Source organism: Ctenopharyngodon idella, chromosome 10 (assembly GCF_019924925.1).
Source record: "Ctenopharyngodon idella isolate HZGC_01 chromosome 10, HZGC01, whole genome shotgun sequence".
Taxonomy (NCBI): domain Eukaryota; kingdom Metazoa; phylum Chordata; class Actinopteri; order Cypriniformes; family Xenocyprididae; genus Ctenopharyngodon; species Ctenopharyngodon idella.
This window is the reverse complement of record NC_067229.1, coordinates 43,112,417-43,124,587: the sequence shown is the minus strand read 5'-3', so window position 1 is coordinate 43,124,587 and position 12,171 is coordinate 43,112,417.

Below are 12,171 nucleotides of genomic sequence, written 5' to 3'. Positions count from 1 at the left end.
TTTCTGTCATAAATTACTCACCCTCATGTCATTACATATCCGTAAGACCTTCGGAACACAAATTAAGATATTTTTGATGAAATCTTGGAGGGTTTTTTATCCCCCATAGAAAGCAATGTAATTACCACATTCAAGGCCTAGAAAAGTAGTAAATACATCGTTAAAATAGACGTGACTACAGTGGTTCAACCTTAATGTTATGAAGTGATGAGAATACTTTTTGTGCATAAAAACAAAACAAAAATAACGACTTTATTAAACAATTTTGTCTCTCTCCTGTCAGTCTCCTACGCTGTTTACATTGTATAGACTGTGCAGAGCTTTCTTGTTCTACGTCAGAACGCAACTCATTGTTGGCTGGCTCCTGCATCAGCATCACACGCTTGTGACGTGGTGCTCATGTGACCAGCGTCGGCCAATACTGAGTCGGCGTTCTGACGTAGTACACGGATGCCTGCACTGTAAAATGAGGCTTTCATTTTGTTCAACAAAACACATGGTATGACAATGGTGATGATTTACGTGGGATCCGAGCGAGAGTGAGCGTGCAGTGTAATCGTGCATAGTGAGTGCAGTATGAGTGGCAAATGAATGGCTTGCATTCCGCTGTCTCCTCAAAAGAGTTAGTTTGCAAGCAGCAGAAAGCCGCCTTCTTGCAACGCACATACAGCGTCATTCACTCTGCTGCGTATAATAACACTCAATTAGGGCAGTCATGGTTAGAGAGTCAGACTGGTAACCCAAAGATTGCAGGTTCAACTCTCAATACTGGCAGCAAATGACTGAGGTGCCCTTGAGCAAGGCACCTAACCCCCAATCGCTCCCCGGGCACCACAGCAAAATGGCTGCCCACTGCTCTGGGTGTGTGTGTGTCTACAGTTTGTAGTATGTGTGTGTGTTCACTACTCACTCCTAATGTGTGTGCACTAACTTGGATGGATTTAATGCAGAGGACAAATTCCAAGTATGGCCTTCACATGTCACTTTCACTTCATTTTAACTTTCATTAATTAAAAAATATCATTTGTTTCTATCGTTTGTGATGACGTAAGATGAACGCAAATGCACCAGGGTTTGATAGAATCAAGTGAGTGTGAAACCAGACCAACGCTGCGGGGGTTGCCTGGAACAAACATGCTCGGATTTGGACCGTGGCAAACATTCGCAGTGTGAAAGCCCCATTAAACCCTACATTAGCAACCACCCTGAGCTGTGACGTCAAGGACAGCAGACAAGAACAAGTATCAATTTCAAATTTAGAGCCCTCAAAAAAAAAAAAAAAAAAAAAAAATCAGTCAGTGGCAAAATATCCACTATAAAATATTTGTGATTTAAATGTTACTTGCAAAAAAAAAAAAAAAAAAAAGTAATTTTGTCAGAACTGCAGTCAATAGAGGAACATGCTTTTTGCTGCCAGATAGTGTAGTTACATGTTCCTGCACGGGCTAACAGGGCCATACAATCCAATTCCTTATGGATAAAAATCAGTCCTACCCTAGACTTTCATAAAAATTGGGTTGCGAATATCATTTCCTTTTGACTGTAAATGGTTGGGATGTTTGCTGTGTGTCAAAACCCAGAGCGAACAGTGCATATGTTCCTGAATGTCCCATCTCACGCAGAGTTTATTTGAGATTATTTCTACATATCAAGCAGTGAGTGTTTCAACCTTGAGACGTCCTCGCTGACAAACAGAGCATTTCAATCCCACTGATCATTATTAAAGCATAATGAAGAGCGTAAGGATAAAAACACAAAGGTTTAGAAGTGTTCACAAAACATTTCCTTTGAAAGACCCATCATGCAGCACTTACCTTCTGTTGCTTACATGTTCATCAAAAAACACATCACCAATTACCAGCATGAAAGGAAATCAAATGGAGGATCAAATTGAAAATCCAAGTCATCAGAGTTCAGTGTGAATAAACAGCTGTTGATTTGTTTTTTTCTGACCCATATATTTAACGGCTATAAGCTTCATGTGATACACTGCGACCATCTAATTTTTTGTATGATTTTGTATTATTAAGTATACTCATCCTGTATAGCATTCAACCATATTTAGCCATTCAGGGAAATATGTGGGATTTTTTTATAAAATAACATTTTACCTGTTACCCAGTGGTACTAAAGTAACAAGAACATGGAAAATATTGTGCAGTTTATCATTATAAAAGCATTGTTTGTCTGCCGGTAAAGCACAGCTCATGTTTTCAGAGATCAAACCTGATTGTATCTCACATGATGTGCATGACTGGAAAGCCAATACAAATGTTTAATGTTATCATCACAAATTACTGCAATAGCAATTTCAAAACCACTAACATATTTGGCATGTTTGCCTGATTGACTTTGAGCTTTTGTACCTGACATACTATACTTTTGTAAAGTTTTTTTTTTGTTTTGTTTTGTTTTTTGAGATGCATAACCAGAGCCTGACCAAATCTGCAGGGTTTTTTTAAGCATTCTCTGCTCTGATTTTGATAGGGAAAAATCTACAGAATAGATTTGAACATGGCAAAATGTGTTAAATGGGGCTGTGTTCAAGTCATTCAACCTAGGTTTATTGGAAAAACGTGCCTCTACCTATATTATTACAGAACTCCAAAACCATATACTGTACATACAATTCACTGCAGTTTCCAGCTGAAATGAACACTAGTACCAGTAAAACACAAACAAACTCTTTTCCTTTTTCACACAAATTATGATACAGATCATCGATCAATAAAGACTTATTTTTGCACAGTTCCTTGCTCAATACTTTATGACCTCAAAACACTTACCCGTAGTGCATGATTTATAAACTAATACATTTTTGATTACCAGCTCAAATTTTTAACCAGCTCTATTTGTATGGCTTTTCTGATATTATAACAAAACTCTCAATAGCTCACCTGGTACAGCGTTGCACTTACAATGTTGAACGCTGGTATGAGACCTGTGAAACACAAGTCACAATTTAATAGCTCAGAGACTTTCAGCAAATTTGTTTAGGTTAGGGTTAAGTGTATGTGGTATGTTATTTTCAAATGCAATAGAGTGGTGCAGGGATGACTTGTAGGCCAAAACCTGGAAATGAGTTAGCATTTTAGCACTTCAGTTCCATCGCCCTGAAGTCAATGGGTTTTTTAAATGGGTTTTTGGTTAAAGGGGGGGTATAATGCTATTTCATGCATTCTGACTTATTTACACTGTTAAAGAGTTGCATTCTCATGCTAAACATGGCCAAAGTTTCAAAACACGAGTTGGACGTATGACGGAGTATTTCTGTGCCAAATACACTACTTCCGGTTTCGGACTGGGTTTCGGAGAGTTTTTATCAAGTATGGCCTGCATGACGTCAAAAGAGAGCGGAATTCCTTGTATAGGCACTTCTCCCTGATAAGCGTGCACACACACATCATCCTGAACAAGAGCAAGAGCACGCCCATCAACGCGCTTCGTTCGGGATACGGAAGCCGAGAGATTTTTCAACAATGGCTGTGTTCCAATTCAGGGGCTGCACCCTTTGAAGGCTGCATACATCATCGAGGCAGTCTCATTTAAGAAAAATAACCGTTACATTCCAACGTAAGAAAGAAATTACAGTATTTTACACCTCACATTGAATATCAGTCAGTTATATTATGGTTACTTTTGACTTATCAGTCAGTTATATTACCCATATGCAGCCTTCAAATGCGACCTCCGGAGAACGCAGCCTCCGAAATGAGATGCAGCTCCTGTCACCAAAAGAGTGTTTTGTTGATTGTGAGGGAACTTGCTTGGGCACTTTTTTTTTTTTCTTGGGCATTTGTTGCCCATTCTCAATAGGAAAGTGCCCAAGCAACATTGCCCGGCAACACTGCTCAAAAAGTTGCCCCGTGTATCATCACGCCGATTGTATTTTATGCTTCAAAATTCATGAAAGTTGTGTTCATTTGTGAAGATTATCATGATGAACAAAACGTGTAAGAATCACAAGATTTGTCACAGACCTTATTTTCTGCCATAATCCAAAATCCAATAAAAAAATCCTATTGGGTGATGCCAACTCTTGGGTACATCATCACTGCACCACTCTATAGAGCATTAACCTTTTAGCACCTCTCACAGCACATTTTAACTACCGCAATAAGTACAACAACCAACATAATAAAACTACGGCAGAATTATGTTCACCTGTTTTTGATCAAACTGAACACACTTTTAACGCTACTCACTGGACATTTCACTTTGAAAGTGTCGCAAAACGTGCAAGAAGCAATGCAATAAAGATTGCTGAAATGTATCCACCATTTCCTCAAAAAAGCTTTTGCTCTTTTCTAAGTGCATGGAAATCATGTTTTTACAGATAATTGTACAAAAATTATGCATAAATACAGTAAAACAGATAGATAGATAGATAGACAGACGAAGGAGGGGGACAGAGCTTAGCAAAGGGTCAGTTAGACAAAGTATTTAATACTACTTCCTATAGCCGCAGGTTCCGTGTGGTTTTACCAACAACTCTATCTGACCTACATGAACATCTTCATTGCTGGGTTTATAGTAGTTCTCTGCTCCAGCAGCCAAGTGATGATCAACATACCCACATCGTACAGAAACAAATCGTTAATCACGGTATTTTACCCTCCTACCTCTTTGAGCATGAGTGTGTATTATTCAGCTCAGTCTTAAGCCTCTCCTGCTTCTTTACGGCTCACTGGCTTCTTATACATTTAACTGAATGTTGTATTAGTCATAGTCAAAGTGCAGAATCCATTTCCCCCTTTTTCTAAATAACTAGCTGATGAATGAGCTCCACCATCCGTAACAGTTTCGGATCTGCTCCACGGAGAAACCCGTCCAGAAGTAGAAGTGTTTAATCTCTTTATTATCTTCGCTGAAGATTATTTGATGGAAGGAAAGCCATGTCATCTGATAAATTTAAGTGTGTGTGGGTTTACTCACGGCTCTGTGTGATGTCTTCCTCTAGAGATAAAGCCGGCACGCCGGCAGGGGCTGACGGATGAAGAAATTGTGACTCTGGAGTGCTAGAATTCGATTACGGCGCCATTATTGCAATGTCATATGTGTCTGATCTCAAGTTTTCAAACACATGATTGGCATAACCAAAGACTCCAACATCTTAACCTGATATCAAAATGACGGGTGCTCTTCTAAGAGGCTTAGACCAGCTCTCCAGCCCCAAATCTTTACAATTTTGATTGGTGTTGAGATTAATTCTTAGATAGCTTGATGCAGCTATTGCTCTTCTTTGACAGCTTGACAAGCTTCACTGACATGACTGTTCATCTCTGTGGACGGCTGAACTGTTCCTGCCTGCTAAATCATCTTTCCTCTCATAGCCTGAAAAAAACAATGTGAAAAAGTCTGAATAATATACAAGCTCTGTTCCAAAATTTAACCTTCCTACCTGGACAGCATTTTAAGACATTACAGGCGTGCAGCATGCTGAGATCTAAGATACTTTGTTCTGGACAAATTCTAAGGGAGCACTGCATGTATTCTTTAAAAGAAAAAGAAAAAACTCCACAAAAGAACTCTACCAAAAACTATGGAAGCTTGTTTCCGCCACTAAATAATAATAATAAAAAAAAAAGGTAATTGCGACTTTCGGTCTCAGAATTCTGACATTTATTTTCACAAACTGCGAGCTTACATATAAACTCACAACTGTGACTTAAAAACTCACAATTGCAGGAAATAAACTCACAATTGCAGGATATAAACTCGCAATTGCGAAAAATAAAGTCAGAATTGCAAGTAATAAAGTTACAATTGCGAGTAATAATCTCACAATTGCGAGTTATAAACTCACAATTGCAAGAAATAAAGTCAGAATTCTGAGATATAAACTTGCAATTCTAACTTCTTTTCTCAGAATTGTGAGATATAAACTCGCAATTACGAGTTATAAACTCAATTTTGAGAAAAAAGTCAAAATTGCGAGATATAAACTCACTATTTTATGGGAAAAAAAGTCAGAATTGCATGATATAAAGTCGCAATTCTGACTTTTTTTCCCATAAAATAGTGAGTTTATATCTCGCAATTTTGACTTTATTTCTTGCAATTGTGAGTTTATAACTCGCAATTGTGAGATTATTACTCGCAATTGTAACTTTATTACTTGCAATTCTGACTTTATTTTTCGCAATTGCGAAATATAACTCACAAAATTGCAAAATTTGCAAAATTGTGAATTATAAAGTCAGAATTGCGAGATAAAAATAAGTGTGAATTAAAAACTCACAATTGTGGGAAATAAACTCACAATTGCAGGATATAAACTCGCAATTGTGAGAAATAAAGTCAGAATTGTGAGTAATAAACTCAACTGCGAGTAATAATCTCACAATTGCGAAATATAAACTCAATATTGCAAGAAATAAAGTCAGAATTGCGAGATATAAACTCTCAATTCTGACTTTTTTCCTTGCAATTCTGACTTCTTTTCTCAGAATTGTGAGATATAAACTTGCAATTCTTATATCACGCAATTCTGACTTTACAATTGATAAAATTGCGAGTTTTAAAGTCAGAATTGTGAGATAAACTCACAATTGTGAGTTATAAAGTCAGAGTTTATATCTCACAATTATAAAGTCAGAGTTTATATCTCGTAATTATGACTTTATAACTCACAATTGGTGGACAAAGTGAAGAGAAATGTTGCCTTCAAATATATTTCATTCAGTAACAAAAAGTATCAGTAAAATGGTTCAGTCTCATTTCTAATGCACTATAGAGTATTGTGTTGTTAGCTTAGCAACAAGCTAATATTACTAAAAGGAAATATATACAGCTCAAATGCAGTGATTCCTCAGTGGTGCTTTGGATAAATTTAAATAATCATTTTAATCCAGTTAAGCTATTCATATTGTATTCATAAAAAACAAAAAGGAATTTCCCTTGGCAATCGGTTTCTAGTAGGCTTTTAGAATAGAATTGCTCAATTTATCTGTGGTTAACATTATTGTAGAATAAAATGCTAAGTCTCAAACATGTTACACATGTAAAAATGTCCACAAATTATTTTTTAGTTTTTAATACATGCATATAAATACATACATGTATATAATACATATTAAAAAACCTGTCTGCATTAAACATGAAAATGACACAAGATATAAATGACACTAGACTAAATTTAACAGTTTTTAGTGCACTGTAGCAACCCTAAAATAAACTAAAACTAGAAAACTCTGGGGGGAAAAACTAAACTAACAATGATGAAAACTAAACCACACTGAAGAAACGAACTGCAAATTAAAGAGAGAAATTCATATTAACTCTGCCTAAATGTACTAATATGAACCTTTTTGGTTGTATAAGTGCACTGCCCCAGTTAAAAGCAAAAGGTGCAACTTTTGTACATTTGTTTCTGAGAGTAAAGTTGTTGTTTTTTGTTTTTTTTCTATGTAGCAATGAATGTGTATCCAGACTTTTTTCTTCACTTCAGAGACAGAAATACTTTAGGACATGTCTAAGAAAGACAATACAACAGGTAAATGAATTCATCTTTGCAACTTTTCCCCAGGGGTTGGAGGTGGCGGAGGGTAAGATATTCTTGTCTTTCCTTGTGTTTCTGATTTGTCATGTGATTAAATTCATATGTCATCAGGACACTACAGCAGTTTGGGGTTGGCAGATCTGGCTTTGAAATTCCAGGCTGAAGGGTTTTAAATGAGATTTCTCACCATATTTGGGTAGCTTCGAGTGATTTGTCTATTACGGACAGAGAGGAAATGTAGTGTCCGCTGGGCTGGAAAACTAGAGATTGCAGATGTCTCAACCTAGAAGTGATTACATGACTTTTAAAAAATGAATGCATGAATCATACGACTCCTGCATGTTTTTATCGGCTGTTCATTGCACCAGCATATGTGGCATTCATTATTTAAGATTGTCCTTGAATATAACAAATACATATGTGTGTGTGTGTGTGTGTGTGTGTGTGTGTCATAACAGTAGTCTTAACAGTTAGTCATCTAATTATCTTTTTCAAGACTGGTCCTATCTTTTTAAATTTAGTTACATAAAAAGGTAGATCGATCTAATTTGATTCAGAAAAGTAAGACTGATTACCTCTTGACTAATTTATAGTTGGTCAAATTAGTTCTTAAAACACAGTCTTAACATAGTGGCTAAGTTTTAGACCACTAGCCACTGGTTTTAGACCACAATAATTTATTAGTATATGGTGTAGGTCCTCCTTTTGCGGCCAGTACAGCATCAATTCGTCTTGGGAATAACAGATAACTGTACAAGTCCTTCACAGCGGCCAGAGGGATTTTGAGCCATACCTCTTCCTGAACAGTGGCCAGGTCACTATGTGATGCTGGTGGAGGAAAACGTTTTCTGACTCGCTCTTTCAAAATACCCCATATTTAGATCTTTGTGACTGTGCAGGCCATGGAAGATGTTTAACTTCACTTTCATGTTTATCAAACCTTTCTGTTACAAGTCTTGCTGTGTGTACTGGTGCATTATCATTCTGATACACGGCACCCGCTTCAGGGTACAATGTTTGAACCATTACATGCACATGGTCCTCCAGATTGGTTCAGTAGTCCTTGGCAGTGAGGCGCCCATCAAGCACAGTAGGGAATGCCATGATATTGCAGCCCAAACCATCACTGATCCACCCTGTTCTTCACTCTGGGCAGCAACAGTCCAGGTGTTAAGCCTCTTTGGGGCTTCTCCACACGAATGTGTAACTCACACGAATGTGGGAAAGACAGTGAAAGTGGACTCATCAGAAAACAATACATGTTTCATATTGTCCACAGCCCAAGATTTTCACCGTTCGCACCAATTTGGCATTAGATGAGTGACCAAAGGTTTGGCTATAGCAGCCTGACAGTGAATACTGATTGAAGAGTCAAGGTGAACATTTAATTCTGCAGTGAGTTGGGCAGCTGTGGTTTTATGTTTTTTGGATATAATCCAGGTGAGTAACTGGAAATGCCTTTCAGACAGCTTCCTCTTGCCTTAACAGTTACTCCTGTTGGATGTGGTTCATCCTACATAGTGGTATGCCAACATTACCCTGGATAACATAGCTCTTGATACACCATAAAGACTTGCGGTCCTGGTCACAGATGAGCCAACGAGACGCGCACCAACAATTTGTCCTCTTTTGAACTCTGATATGTCCCCCATTATGTTGTGTGGATTGCAATATTTTCTGTACAGCTGTGCTGTTGCTCTGTTAATTCAACCTTCACACTCTGCTCTTACTGATGGAATGTGAAATCAGTGAAGTTTGGCCACCAGTCCACGCAAATATAGGCATAAAACCTCCAACACTATATTGGTGTGTATATATATATAATATATATATATATACACACACACACGTCATCGCTAATTGGCGATAAATATTTTATATGGTAACATCAATTCTGTATGATGACGGTAATTTCATGAGAAACTGACCCTTCACTAGTAGATTTAAGTGCTCATTCAAGACTTCCTCTGTCTTTGAAGACAATGTACACTTAAAATAAACCTAAAGGCTCTAATTAGAACCAAAAAGGGTTTTAAAGCTTGATGCAACACTGATGAACATCTTAAAGGATTAGTTCACTTTCATATAAAATTTTCCTGATAATTTACTCACCCCCATGTCATCCAAGATGTTCATGTCTTTCTTTCTTCAGTCGAAAAGAAATTAAGGTTTTTGATGAAAACATTCCAGGATTATTCTACTTATTATGGACTTCAATGGCCTCCAAACGGTTGAAGGTCAAAATTATAGTTTCAGTGCAGCTTTAAAGGGCTTTAAACGATACCAGACGAGGAATAAGGTTCTTATCTAGTGAAACGATCGGTCATTTTCGAAAAAAATTTAAATGTATATGTTTTATATAAACAAATGATCGCCTTCCAAGTGCTTCCGCCAAAACCGTACTTTCATATTCCTCAAAAAGCTTATGCCGTATGTCCTACGCCTTCCCTATTCTACTTACGGAAAAAATGTAACTGCCGCCGCGTTCATTTCGTAAGTAGAATAGGGAAGGCGTAGGACATACAGCATAAGCTTTTTGAAGAATACGAAAGTACGGTTTTGGCGGAAGCACTTGGAAGGCGATCATTTGTTTATATAAAGCATATACATTTACATTTTTTTTTCGAAAATGACCGATCGTTTCGCTAGATAAGACCCTTATTCCTCGTCTGGTATCATTTAAAGCCCTTTGAAGCTGCACTGAAACTATAATTTTGACCTTCAAACGTTTGGAGGCCATTGAAGTCCATTATAAGGAGAATAATCCTGCAATGTTTTCATTAAAAACCTTAATTCCTTTTCGACTGAAGAAAGAAAGACATCTTGGATGACATGGGGGTGAGTAAATTATCAGGAAAATTTAATATGAAAGTGAACTAATCCTTTAAGATCTATAAAAAAAACCTTTCAAATTCTACTGGGGTTTTACAGAACACAGAAACTAATATATAACTCTGAATAATCCGCATAAAGCTGTTCAGTTTGTAGTCTGAAAACCAAGAAAAGAACTACCATTTGAGCCATGGGTTTCCTTTGGAATTTTCAAATTGGTTCAAAATTAGTAAACTAACATTTGTGGTTAGCATTACTTGACTTTACTGCTTTGTTCTTCAACATAAATGGCACATCATATTTCACATGAATTTGAAACAGTTGGTTTAAGTCACTACCAAGTTCACCTACAAACTGACACCAAGAACATTAACCACCAAAAAAAAAAATCAACTGAAAAATCAAACAGTGAAAAAGCGTTTTCACAAAGAACCGTTTCAAGACTGTTGCATTTGCCCATTTAAAACAAGTCCTGTATCTCAAACAGTAGGACATGGCGCTATCAATGCCAGGGTCATGGTTTCAATAACAACAGAAAGCAAAAACTGATAAAACGTATACCTTGAATGAAATGTAAGTTGCTTTGGATAAAAAAGTCTGCCAAATGCATAAACGTAAAATGCAAATGTAAAACCACTTTAAATCAGGAATGTTTATAGGCCACCGAAAGATGCTGGTCTAACAAGTGAATTGTATTAGATTTTCACTTTTTTTGTTGCGAGGACGATTCGGGAAGGTTTGAATAATTCAGAAGTTGTTACGTCCATTGCTTACGGTTTGAAATCTGCTGACCTCTTGTACTTAAGCTAGAATTATGGCCTTAAACCTTTCGCTGGAGCAGCACAGAGACTTTTCCACCAATCCATATAAAACCCTCTGAACCTACAAGCACACATCTTTCTCTCTGGAGTTCCAGCGCCTTGCACATGAGTGAAAATGATTGCTGAAAAATCCCATCCAAGAGGTGCAAACAGGGGATGTTAATAACCCCATTCAGATATCGAGTACGGATGCACTCGCCTTCGGCAATAAACGGCTCTGTCTGCTCCAATCCCATTCACTTCCCATGCAACATAAACATCAAGGAGAGCCTCAGGCGATTTTGTCGGGACTGCGTGCCGTCGCCTTTTGAAAAGGAGGAATAAAACAAAGGCAAACAAACAAGCCATTAAAAGGCATCGGGCGGCAGGGAGCAGCCGCGCCTGTGAGGTGTGAGGCCTCTCAAGCTTCATTATGACACCGCGGGACAGAGGCAGACAGTCAGCCGATGATGCATTCAGGGTCTCGTTAGTGGGCAGACGGGGCACAGAACAGGCAGGCATCAGAGACTCGCAGGCTCATTACCACGTGCCACAGAGTCTCGCGTGCACAGAGTCGGTGTTAGTGGCCGTCTTCTCGCATCAGTGCTGCATATCTGATCATCTGAAAATGATTCAATCTGTATGTGCTACCTGCAGGCCAAATACAGCCCCGGCATATTGATTGATTCAAAGCAGAGCAACAGCACGCTGACTGGACGCTTGCGGTTAGTGCTTTCCTGTCAGAGACGTGCGTCAGGAACCTAGAAAAATAAATAAATAATTAAACGCCTCTCTATTTCATAATGAGACACTGACGAGAGGAATCAGATCTGTCGGCTGAGTCGGGAGCCGGGTGCGTCACGCTGGAGGTCACTGATGATGTTTTGATTGATTTGCGCTGGGTATTTTTGTCTACTTTTAAAAAGGTTTTACACCTAAAAAAATGAATAGCATTGTCAACAAACACAATATGTTTGTGACTCACATCAGTGACTTAGACAAAGCTATTTAAAGGGTTAGTTCACCCAAAAATGAAAA